General features: G+C 42.6%; 1 pseudogene; it reads right to left on the bottom strand.

Annotated features, from left to right (window-relative positions):
• The window catches only part of LOC141630749 (DNA topoisomerase 6 subunit B-like), a 49,208-nt pseudogene that overhangs the window by 7,880 nt on the left and 27,685 nt on the right, over positions 1 to 13,643 (bottom strand).

Here is a 13,643-nt window from a genome sequence, read left to right on the forward strand (position 1 = left end):
AACCTATTTTATTTACAGGTAAACTCTTAAGCATGATTTATATATATAGTTGTTTAAAAATACAAAAGCTGCAATTTTTATAGATATGTTTGATACATAACATATGCAAAACACAATCAAAACATTTGAATAAGTTGAGTTTGAATTCTATATGTTTGATACTGTTAGGCCCAGTTTAGCCTGGTTTGACTCTAACTTAGCCTGACCCTATTAGGCTGATTAAGACCTCCAGGGGCCGGACAAATGTGACTACTATCTGGCAGATGAAGAGTATTACAGGATAAGCAGGCTATTAGATCCTGGAAGAAGAGCCTGATAGTAAGTACGGAATAGCTTGGCGGGGCATTCAAACAAGTGGATTAAGAAGATAAACAAAAAGTGCAGTTGTATGAGTCAATAACCGTGTCCTATTCTCAAGGAAGACCAAGTCCAACCATGAGACTATATCATCTATGAATCAGGACGGAAAGAAGAGGAAAAGCTGAAGATTGGTTCAGAGTGGAACGGGTCAAGCGAATTAATAGGGAGCGTGCCCTATTAATCCGGCAACAGCTCCTACAATTGGGAAAAACGTTGAAGATGAATGTAACGGTAGCATTTGTAGAACTATAAATAGCAGAATCTAACAATTGTAAAGAGATTCATGATTGGTCGACTATTTACACTTTATCTCTCATTTTATTCTGAATATTCACTACACACACAAGATTGTACTCACTTATCAAAATAATACAAACGTTATTCCTTATACTTAATTCTTCCCTTGTTATTCACTCATAATATTCCAAACTTATAGAACTAGATACCCAAATTACTCTTTGATCAAGCCGGATCCGATCAGGGGGAAATCTGCTAAAACAATTGGCGCCACCGTGGGCCATCTAGTTCTTTAATCAAAAAATTCCTTTTACCATTTTCCATTTAATATTCACACACAAAAATGGTGGAACTAACCCCAGAACAACAACTAGCGGCCGCTTACGACCAAGATCAAGGAATTGGAGACAATCCAAGAGAAGGCACCAAGGAAATAGAAGTCGTAGGCTTAAGGAATCGAGTCGACCTAAAAAGAAATTGGAAAATCGGGCTTGGGTTCCAAGACCATTCGAGCCAGGAACACCATTCTCATCCATTATCAAAAACATTGACTTTTCCAATTTTGGAACTCCGGAGAAGGATACCTTATCGGCACCGGACCACTCCCAATGATGAAACAAACAAAAGCAAGCAAAGAATAATGATGGCTATGCTCCGGGAAATTCAAAAACTCCACAACAAAATAGAAAATATACCCGGAGTGCCGGACCCGTGGTGAAGTAGAAATTGACAGCTTTGTCGACTCGCCCCTTTGCAGATGAAATTGCAAAGATTGATCTCCCAGAAATTCACCGTCCCATCCATGAGAACTTATGATGGAACCTCCGATTCACAAAATCACGTTGCTATATTCAAACAGAAAATGCTAGCTACCTCAATACCCGGTGAACTCAGCAGTCCGCATGTGTAAAGGCTTTGGTACAACACCGACCGGAGCAAAGCATTGCAATGGTTCATTAATCTCCCAAATGGAGGTATCAAGAATTATGCAGAATTGATCAATGCTTTCAATCAACAATTGGCAAGCAGCAGAGATATGGCCAAGAGACCCAGTAACCTGTTCAGGGTAAAGCAACTTCCTGAAGAATCTCTTAAAGAAATCCTGGCAAGATTTGTCAAAGAGAAGGTGGCCATTCCCAGGTGTGATGAAGAGACAGCGGTAGAAGCCTTCGTGCAAGGAGTCTGCTTGATAGTGACATCTATGCGGACTTAACCAAGAAAGCATGCCCAACCTTTGCCCTTTGTTCAATCAATCGCCTTAGAGCATGTCGATTGGAGGAAGATCTCAACTTCGGGACGAACTCATCCGGAGGAAAGCAAGGCTATGGACACACTAACAGGAAAAGCTCCTACCAGAAAGGAGGCAACCCCAGATCAGCACCCTAATACAGGCCTGAACGATCTGAAGTCAACATGGCACAAGAACACAAAGGTAACCTTTCTAGCCTTCCAACTATTCCTGAATATAACTTCTCTATCAATACTGCAGGATTAATCAAACGCTTGGAAAGCCTGGGAGATACAGTCAGATGGCCCAAGAAATCCGACAACCCCAGGAAAGACCCAACAAGATGGTGTGACTTCCACCGGGACATCGGGCACACCACAGAAGAATGCATCCAACTCAGGAAACAGGTGGCATATCTCCTAAAGAAAGGCTTTTTGAAGGACTTAATCCAGCAGCCAAAGAACAAAGATGAAGGACAAAGCAAGAGAGATTCAGGGAACGGCAGAGATCCTCCTTCTCCTCCCCCCATCTATGAAGTTAAGTTCATAAATGGAGGATCGAAATCGTGGTCCGACCAGCTCGGTGCCAAAAGAATATCCAGGGAATCGGACTTGACCCCTTCAAGGTCCAAGTCATTGCCTGCTATTACTTTTGATGACTCGGACCTGCAGGGAATATTGGATCTACACCATGACAGCTTGGTAATCACCATGCAAATTGGCACAGTTAAGGTATCAAGGATCCTGATAGACGGAGGCAGTTCAATTAATTTGGTGATGCTTGACGTCCTCAAAGCTATGAAGATAGATGAAGGAAAAATCATCAAGAAAGCCAGCGTCCTGGTTGGATTCAGCGGAGAAATAAAGAACACCCTGGGAGAAATTAGCCTGCCAACCTATGTGGAAGGCGTGGCTTCGTATGAAAGATTCGGGGTAATGGATCTTGCCTATCGTCATATAATGTAATCTTGGGCAGACCATGGATCCACAACGTCAAAGCAATCCCATCAACATACCATCAATGTGTGAAAATACCAACCGAATGGGGGATAACCACCATCAGGGGAGAACAAAGGACGGCTCAGGATTGCTACACCCAGGCTTTGAAACCCTCAAAGTCAGGTAAGTCCCTTGCATAGCAATTAAAGTCACCTGTCAGGGAAGAATATATTGCACAAACACAGATGGAAACAGAAGAGGTCATTTTGGACCCGAGTTCCCTGACGGGAAGGTACTTGTAGGGTCGATGATGCACGGTTCAGTCGGACCAATCTGGTCGCTTTCTCAAAACTAAAATGTCTGTTTTGCTTGGTCACATTTTGATATGACTGGTATAGATGCTGATGTTATAACTCATAAGTTGAATATTGACAAATCATTTAAGCCTGTCAAAGAAAAGAGAAGAAAATTCGCAGAGAGGCATGAAATCATCAACCAAGAAGTTGACAAGCTATCTGGACATGGGAATGATCGGGAAGTAATGTACTGATCGGCTTGCAAATGTAGTAGTCGTCCAAAAGAAAAACGGCAAATGGAGAGTCTGTGTAGACTACACCGACCTAAACAAAGCCTGCCCAAAAGATCAATTTCCCCTGCCACACATCGATGCAATGGTGGATGCCACCTGCAGCCACGAGATGTTAACATTCATGGATGCCTCCGGATTCAATCAAATAAAGATGCACCCTGCAGATCGGAAAGCACGACTTTCATTACTGAAAGAGGTATATATTGTTATCTTTGCTATGCCCTTTGGATTAAAGAATGCGGTGCAACCTATCAAAGGCTAGTCAACATGATGTTCAAAGACCAAATAGGAGATACCATGGAAGTCTACATAGATGACATGGTAGTCAAGTCAAAAAAAAGGCGAAGACCACGTTAAAAACTTGGAAGTAGCCTTTCAAAACTGGAGAAATTCAATATGAAGCTCAACCCATAAAAATGCCATTTTGGGGTCTCAAAGAGGCAAATTCTTGGGCTATATGGTGACAAAAAGAGGAATAGAAACCAGCCCTGAACAGATCAAAGCTATCCTGGAGCTAGAACCACCAAAGACGGTCAAAGACATACAAAAGTCGATTTGGAAGAATAGCAGCCCTGAACAAGTTCATTTCAAGATCGTCAGAGAGGTGCAAATCATTCTATAACCCGCTAAGGAAGAACAAGGACTTTCAATGGACCCCGATCATCAGGCGCCTTTGAAGACCGAAAACATATCTATCCTCTCCTCCCTTGCTGGCAAAACCATTCAAAGATGAACCCCCGACAGTATACCTTCGATCAGAAACTTCTTTGTCGGTGCGGTCTTGGTCAAAGAAGCAGACGGACAACAACACCCCGTCTATTACGTAAGTAAAAGTCTTTGGATGCGAGAGATCGGTATGGCCTGCTTGAAAAATATGTTTTAGCCTTAATTATGAGTTGCACAAAATTAAGACCATACTTTGAAAGCCACCCTATAATAGTCAGAACCAATCTTCCTATCAAGTCTGTACTTAGGAAGCCATAATTGTCCGGACGAATGTGCAAATGGTCAGTCCAGCTAAGCACATACAACATAACATTTGAACAAAGGACAGCAATTAAGTCACAAGCACTAGCAGACTTTGTGACTGATTTTAGTTCAACCCTAGAACCCGACCTAATAAAAGAAGTAAATAAACTGACCAGCGACCAAACAGACCTAGAATGGACCCTATTTGTCGATGGTGCAGCCAACATGAGGGGCACAGGCCTGGGGGTAGTACTAAAATCGCCACAGGGGGATAAGATAGTACAAGCTATAAGCTGTGCATTTGAGGCTACCAACAATGAGGCAGAATATGAAGCCCTAATAGCTGGATTAAAGGTATGTATTGACCTTGGTGTACAAAACCTAAAGCTACGTACTGATTCCCTTCTTATTTCCAACCAAGTAAACGGAATATATACTGCAAAAGACTCAAAAATGATGCTTTATTTGGAAGTTGTTCAAATTTTAAAATCAAAATTCAGCAATTTTAATATTGACCAAATTCCCAGGGACCTGAATAGCCAGGCCGATGCCTTAGCCGGCCTAGGATCCAACTTCAGTCCCCTGGACTTCGACAAAATACCCATCGTACATTTATTAGAACCTGCAATAAATAAACAAGATGAAATTTTCCCAATTTATGTTGCCAATTCTTGGACAAAACCCTACTATGACTGGCTACAACAGGAATCCTTCCCTAAATAAGCAAGATGCCGAGCACTAAAAATAAAAGTCGCTTCATATACTATTATTAACAACGTGCTTTTTAAGAAATCGCAGCGGGGCCGTACCTCGGATGCCTGGAACCTCAAGAAGCGAGCAGATATTATCAGAAATCCATGAAGGATACTGTGGAAATCATAAAGGCGGAAGGAGCCTGGCAAGTAAAGTACTCAGAACAGGTTATTATTGGCCCACCTTGAGGGCCGATTGCCTGAAATTTAGCTCTAAATGTGAAGCTTGCCAGATTCACGGACCATATATCCATCGACCATCGAGGAACTACATTCCATATCCGCACCCTGGCCATTTATGAAGTGGGGCATGGATATAGTAGGAAACTACCTCAAGCACCCGGACAAAAAGTTTTCATGCTAGCAATGTGACTATTTCTCCAAATGGATAGAAGGTGATTCATACAGGCAAGTCAAGGAAAAAGATGTCATAGCATTCATCAAACACAACATCATATGTAGATATGGCATCCCCTCCGAAATAGTATGCGACAATGGCACGCAATTCGTGGGAAAAAAAGCGTGACCTTCCGTGCTCAATGGAACATCAACCTGGTAACCTCCACGCCAGGATATCCAAAAGCTAACGGTCAGGCGAGAATCCAAGAACAAAGTAGTAATCAGCTGCATAAAGAAGAAGCTAGAAAGAAGGAAAGGCGGATGGGTGAAGAGCTCCCCCGGTCCTCTCGGGGGGCGTGAGAACCACGCCTAAAACATCCACGAGGCCAAACCCCTACTCCTTGGTCTATGGATGTGAAGCGATAATCCCGGTGAGGTAGACATTCAATCAGCCGGATGCGGCTGAACACAATAACAAGCAATATACCTCTAATGGAGGATAGCCTGGACTTAACGGAAGAGCTAAGAGATGCGCCCAAACATTAGATTGATGAGATATCAAAGCCAAAGAGTTGCGAAAAGCTACAACAAACTGTCAAAGCTAGGGTATTCGGGGTAGGAGACCTTGTCCTCGGAAAGTCTTCCAAAACACAAAAGAAAAGAATCTTTGGCAAATTGGCCCCAACCTGGGAAGGTCCCTACCGATTGACTCAATAGTCGGCCAGGGGAGCTTATAGATTACAAACCCGGACGGCGAAATGATCCCAAGAGCTTGGAATATTGCACATTTAAAACTATTTCACATATAAAATATATCTCCCAGTCCAGGTATAATTTTCACCTTAACATTTCTTGTCTGGCTTGATATGAAACTACATGTATGATACTTGCCATTATATGAATAAATGCCTTATATAATTTCTCCCATGATGTGCCCAATTACTTGTCAACATTCTCATATTTCTTTTTACCAAGTAGAATCTTCAATACTTGTTTTATATACTGCACTTTACTTAAAACAAATCTTAAAGATTGGGGCCACCCCCACTAATATCCAAGCGATACCCAACTTTCGGTTGCAAAAACAGCCTTAAAATATCGAGCTCAACTTAACATACAAACCTGGAAAATCTATTCCTGGATTGTATAACATAGATGGGTCATAAGCCCTCCAGACAGGCAGGGGACGTAAGCCTTCCAGACAGGCAACAACCCCACCCATAACACAATAAATTGGCCAGATGCAGCACAAAAAACTGGCCCGATCCAGTCGAATAACTGGCCAGATCCAGTAAGACATCTAATACTAAAAAAATGCCTTATCAAAACACAAAAAGGAATCAACAAAGACCAAAAATTTATTCATCCAAAATAGTCAGCCTTGCCACATACCTAATAATTATCCATTCCAGGGACATCCCCCCTGGATGGGCCAAAAAAATACCTAAATATCCATTCCAGGAACATCCCCCCTGGATGGGCAAAAACAAAGAAGAAAAACATAAATCTAAGTAGGTTTTGAGCCAGTAACCGACTCACAACCATCCACCATTTCGATCACCGATTTTTCCTTGGAAGGAGGAGAATCCACTTCTTCTTCTTGACCCATGTTGGCCAAATCGGGATACCGAGTGTCCGATCTTTGTCTCATCCCGGTCCGGATCCCAATTAACCCGGTCGATTCCCGATCCCTCATAGCATCAACCCGGCCTTTCCCAAAGAAATCGACGGCGGCATCGCAAGCCGCGCCTCCACTAATTCCTTTTCAAAGACCAAGCTCTTCATTCTTCCTCGGTGATCTGCATTGCCTCGCTTCTCGGCTGACCAGCTCCCCCTTGATGACCTCCAACTCTTGCACGACAACCTTCTCGGCATTTTTGCAGCCACCTCACAAACTATAGCGACCCTGGATGCCTCTCTAGTTGTCGCCGGTGAGATTGAAGTACTACTTCATTACCCCTGGATGTGTGCAGCTCACGGTTAACCTTATCTAGTTTTTCTTCCAAAGTAGAAACCCTGGCACAGGCATCCCCGAGGCGACAAGCGAGCCAACTCGACATCCAATCCCTACAAGAAACAAAATTAGTCAGCCCAATATAAAGCAACACAAAGAGCACATAAACAATTAAAACATCCTTTTACAACTAACCTCCTTAGCTTGAGAAGCAAGTTCAGCAGCCTTTGTCACAAGAGAAGTCAGGATAGAAACCACTTTAGTAGAAGACTCAAGGGTATTAGCAGACAAAAGTTGGCAGCCCATTTTTGTAGAAAATTCATTTATCTGTGCCCGGGCAGTATCCATATCATCAATCCTAGCAGACACTTGCCTGATACTCCTGATCGGTTGAGCCTGAATAGGCTCTTTCTCTCCCCACTCCTCTTCAGGAATAACATCTTCCCTTCTCCTTTTAGAAGCCTGAACGACCTCTGGTGATACTAGCCTGGGCGGTTCTTGGGGAGGCTGGACATCAGAAACCAAAATATCAAGCGTCTTGTCACTCCCACTAGCCTCCTGGTTCTTGGACTATTCAGCAATCCTAGCCACCCCAGCCTTTAAATCTTTTGTAGAAAAGCTGGCCAACCTAGCATAAGACCTGAATACTAGATACATAAAGAATATACATAAATATCAGATAAAAAGCGATAAGAAGGCAACAATTAACATAAAGACATATAGGAAACATACAGGAAAGAGCAGTAGAGCTAGGCTTGCCTTTGGGCACTTTGACCCCACTCAGCTTGGTCTTCATATACCGGGGCAATAATTCCCTGCCCAGACTGGCAGGCCAGGTCCTCTCTTCCTCAGGAATAGAAAGGAAAGTGTCTATCCTTGCAACAGCCTCCTCATCAAGAGGATCATGGTTCCAATCAGGAGCTACAAATATTACAAAAACAAAAATATGTAGGTAAGACTTATATATCCTACTTTCATTCAATATAAATTTCAAATTAAAAGTACAGGAACCGTACCACTCTCCAAACGAGGATATCTCAAATAGTCAAAGCCTGAGCCCAGACTCTCAGTCCGGATAAACAGGAAAGTTTTCGCCCAGCTTTTATCGTCTCCAGAGTCCAGGTTAGTAATTAATGGAGACATCTTTGACTTAATTGTCAAATTAAAACGACCATCAACAGTATTTTTCATATGATATATTGCCTTGATATCATTAATAGTAATTACAAGGTTGTGTTTAGCACATAAACTTTCAATGGAATGAACAAGTTTCCAAACCATTGGCATAATCTGAAAAGGTGATACTTCCATAGCACGAATGGTATCGATCATTAAAGGAGTAAAAGGTAACTTACAACCTGCTTTGAACGCCCATTCAAAAATACAGAACCAACCAGGTGACACCCAGTTAGCTCTGACTGGACAAGACTCAGGAATCCATACCTCAGTCGACTCATGAATTATTTTCTTCTCCCTTAAAACCTTGTCATAGTTTGTTTTCAATAAGTTCTCTTCAGGGAAGTAAGGATCCAGAGATTGAAGGGCAGAAAAAATAGAATCCTGATATTTAAAAGCTATGGCACGAGCAGGAGGATCAACTTCAAACACCTCCTCCTCCTGGACGTCTTTGGGTTCAGGTTCAGCAACGGATTTCTGAGGTGCAGGACGCTTTTTGGCTCCCATATCCTTTATTATTTAAATTATTGTGATGAATTTTATTTATTGAAAAATTATAAGTTGGAAGAGTAAGACTCCTAAGAAACAGGGGAGAATTTTAGAGAAAGTTGAGCAAGGAAAGTGGAGGAAATTTGGTGAAAAACAATCTCATCCCAAATACCGTATTTATAGAAGGGGAATAACGGTGTAAAAACCCTAGAAAACACAAAACTGTCAGCGTGGCATCATACAAATTAGCCGTTGCAAGTGTTTAACGATAACTAGGAGTCTAAGAGTCATTGAGTAAATATAATTCTTTTTATTGTTTAACCCGGTAAAGTTGACATCTCACCCCTGGCCTGATCCAGCACGGGCAAAATGTCAAGGGGCAATTGTTAGGCCAGTTTAGCACTGGTCGACTCTAACTTAGCCTCGACCCTACTAGGTGATTAAGACCTCGGGGTAGGACAAATATGACTACTATCTGGCAGATGAAGAGTATTACAGGATAAGCAGGCTATTAGATCCTGGAAGAAGAGCCTGATAGTAAGTACGGAATAACCTGGCGGGGCATTCAAACAAGCTGGATTAAGAAGATAAACAAAAAGTGCAGTTGTATGAGTCAATAACCGTGTCCTATTCTCAAGGAAGACCAAGTCCAACCATGAGACTATATCATCTATGAATCAGGACGGAAAGAAGAGGAAAAGCTAAAGATTGGTTGAGAGTGGAACGGGTCAAGCGAATTAATAGGGAGCGTGCCCTATTAATCCGGCAACAGCTCCTACAATTGGGAAAAACGTTGAAGATGAATGTAACGGTAGCTGTTTTGGCAGGGTTTTTACTGATCTAGATTGTCCTGCCAGGGATTTATATGTAGGTGATCTAACTCAAACAACTCGCCTGATTGGTATAGTTAAGTGCAAAATGAACTAATAAATAATGACACAAAGATTTTTATACGTGGAAAAACCCTGGGAATAAGGGAAAAAACCACGGGCACCAAGCCAGGAGTGATTGTGACTATGGTTTTGGATAGCCTGACAGAGTATTGTTATATCAGGCGTGACAGGCGAATAGATTGCTTAAGAATATAAAAATATAAGTAAAAGTAAGGGTATATCCGATGATCCTTCTGATCTTCTCTTCTTTTCTATTTATAGCTGATCTCTCCTTCCTTCTTATGCCGTTTAGGGTTTCCTGGTAAATAGGGAATGTGCCCTATTTACCCGGAGGTGGTTGCCTTTTGATTAGCCGTTGCTTTGACTGCTTCCTATATCATAGCTTTCTGGAACTGGTCTTCCTTTTTTGCAGGGAACATATATCAACTGCCTGTTTGTCGCCTGCAGTGGCCTGGTGCTTTTCCTTTTCATTCTTTGGTTATCTTTACTTTGTCTTTCATCAACTCTGCTTGGTGCCTATCCGTGTTTGAATAAATGCCTGGTTTCATATGTCTTTTGCTTGGAACTTGTCTTTGGATGTTGCCTGGCCTTCGTCGGGTCAGGCAGAGAATAATTTTAGGCCCAACAATTACCCCTTATCTCGCTTATTCCATTCTTTTGGGTCGGCCAGGAATAAGGAGATAAAAATTTGGGCAGGCAAGTGATTTGTGTAGGGACTTCTTATCGGATTAGAATTAGTGTTTGATTTGGCTTCTAATGCTGATTTGCCATTAATAGGTAGGTTCACAAAACCCTAGGAGAGTCATGATTAGTCTCTACCACTTGCTTTTCTTGCCGTTTAGGATTTGCGGTTATAAATATCCTTCCTTTGCCGTGATTGCTTCCACATTCCAATCCTCAAATTTCTTCTTTCCCTTTCTTAAAAATTCTCTCTTTGAAAAATTCATCTTCCAGAAAAAATAAGATATGGCTGGTGGCAGGAGAAGGACAAAGCGACTTCAAAAGCTCTCGCGAGGTCAAGAAGTTCTGTTGAAGTTGAAATGGTTTCTCTTTGAGGTTGAGAGGGTCCCCGATATCATCCCCCGAGGATGATGTGGTGGAGATTGTTGCTCCTCCAGAGGTTCTGTCCATTTCTTATAAGGGGGTTGAATATTCTCCTAATAAGGCTTTGGCGGCTTCTTTTCAAGAAGCCAATCAACTGAAACCTACTTTTGAGCATTATATAAAGGGCAGGGGCCTTATTCCTTATGGGGCTGAGGTTTGGATTCGAGAACGGTCTGTCGGGGCTAATTGGAGTAGCCGGGTTGGTTTGTATTTTTGAGTGGGCGTTCGGGGTGGCGGTCGGCTCCCCTTTCTCCTTTCATGGACCGAGGTGATTAGGGCTATCGGGGTTCCTCCGTTTCAACGCATGCCAATGGTCCGGAAAATTGTCCATTATGTTGAGCATTTATGTTCTAAGCATAAATTGGTTATTACCCTGGATGATTTCAAGAATGTCTATCACTTGAAGAGTCATTCTCTTTGGGAGGTTCAATTTTCGAGTCGGTCAAAGATGGCTCACCTGATTACCAACTTTGATTCAGGGGATGATAAAGGATGGGCTCAAACCTATATGTTTATCAAGGTTGATTCAATTGCCCCTGACCTGGACTATCTCAATTACCCATTTTGTTGAAGGAGGTAACTTTCTTTCTGCATTATTTTTGGTTTGGTAATAATATGTTTTGGAGAGTTTACTTACTTTGCCCGTGCTTTCTTTTAGTAAATGATTGGGTGAATGATCCCGATTCGAGGGGGTGGACCGGATAGCAGCGTTTATGGCGTTGCACGAAGAGGAGAGGGCTTGACCGCCTGTGCAGGGGCAGTGCTTCTATACCTCGTTTTAAGAAGGCTAAGTTGAGTACGTATAAGCCTGTGAAGAGCACTAAGGTTCCAGGGGCATCTTCGTCAGGGAGTAAGTTCTTTTGCTTATTTTTGTCATTGTTTCTGTATTGGATTCATGCTTATATTCTTGATTTAGAAACTCGTAAACAGACTACCGGGCTTCGAAATTGCTAGTTTTGGTCTGTCTTTGGTGAAGGCGGGGGTCTCTCAAATTACAGGGGGAGAAGTCAAAGAGCGGTGAGGCAACGGGAAGTGATAGTCTTTGTTCAAGTTCGGGAACTGTGCGTGCGGGAGGTTCGATTGGCGTCGCTGAAAAGATTGTGGATGATAGTGACCGTCACGAGAAGAGGAAGAGAGTGGATGAGTCTTTAGGAGGAGTTCATGAAGTCGGGGGTCGGGGCTCGTATGGATGAGGTCCGGTTTGCAAGGATCAAATTCGGACTCGGGCTTTTGTGGTTGATGATCCCTATTTCAAGTACTAGGCGGAGGATGCTTCTCGCCCGTGCTTTGGTTGCTATGTATCGTTCCGGGACTATCGCCAACCCGATTACCATGCTTTAGGAGGTATATATTCTCTGTCTTTGTTTATTATGGGTTTTTGTGTGTGTTTTCTTTTTTGTGGCTTAGATAGGCATTTTTCTTTTGTTTAGAATGTTAATGATGTCTTTGAGGAGCGCTGTCAATCTGGAATCAGTCCATGGTCTAAAAATACCTTGGATTGGGAGGTACAAATCTTGAAAAAAGATCTTTGACAAGTTTAAAGCTGAGTTGGAGGTGTCTAAGGTGAGAATCATTCTTTGAAGGAGGATAATGAGGCGGGGAAGGCTCGGTTCTTTGGTGGAGTCTTCTAAGTGAAATCGCTCGGGATGCTCAAAGCTCTTGAGGCTAAGTTTGATATTGCTCGGGAAGAATTGAAGGTGAAAAGCAGGCTATGCGGGAGCGATTAAAGGTAAATGAAGAATTGGTGTAGAGAGGGATGAGGTCCAGGCTAGGTACAAAGATCTCAGACTTTGTATTTCTTTGGCTAGGGCCGTGTGGATGCTATGAAGGAGCTCTTTGAAGTCGAGGCCTTTTTGGAATCCCGATCGGGAGTTGGCTGATCTCAATACCACTTATCCTGGGCTTTGTAAGTTGCATGCTAACGAGGAAGTGGACTCTCCTCCATCCAAAGGGAAAAATAGTAATGCTGAAGGGGAGGGAGATGAAGAGGAGGAGGCTGCGATGAGGGGATTGGCTCTGCTCATGTGTCAAGGCGGGCTAGTTTGGTTTTTTCTGTTGTGGAATTTTGTGTTGTTTTGGCCTATTCAGGGGGATGTTCCTGAACAAACAATTTAGAACTTGTTTTGGTTTTTTGGCTTTTCCTGGATAAACGGTTTGTTCTTTTGCCTGGGAAGGGTATATTCCGGGTAGGTTTTAATATATATATCCTTTCTTCTCTTGATTTTCTTCTTTGTGTTTGATTGGAATTTGTACATGTACATTCATGTGATATTTTTTGTTAGAGTGATGCCTGTCAGGAGGGCTTATGGCCCTCGTTCACGTGTTTATGGGGAATGGTGGCTCTATTTGCCTGTCGGGAGGGCTTTTAAGAATGAGGGTGGTTGCGGTCGGGAGGGCTTATGGCCCTCGGCTGTCGGGAGGGCTTCTTTGACAAGTACTCTGGTCTATTCCACCTTTGTACTTGTCTTTTTGTGTCGAGCTCGTTTTAATTTTGGTCGGCGGCGGGTGCCAAATTAGAGCATTTTTAGAAATGCTATTCGGGTTGGGTGGAGTGGCCTCAATCACGAACATTTGTTTAAGCCTAAAGTGTAACATATAATAAGTGAAAAGAAGGC

Source organism: Silene latifolia, chromosome Y (genome assembly GCF_048544455.1).
Source record: "Silene latifolia isolate original U9 population chromosome Y, ASM4854445v1, whole genome shotgun sequence".
Taxonomy (NCBI): domain Eukaryota; kingdom Viridiplantae; phylum Streptophyta; class Magnoliopsida; order Caryophyllales; family Caryophyllaceae; genus Silene; species Silene latifolia.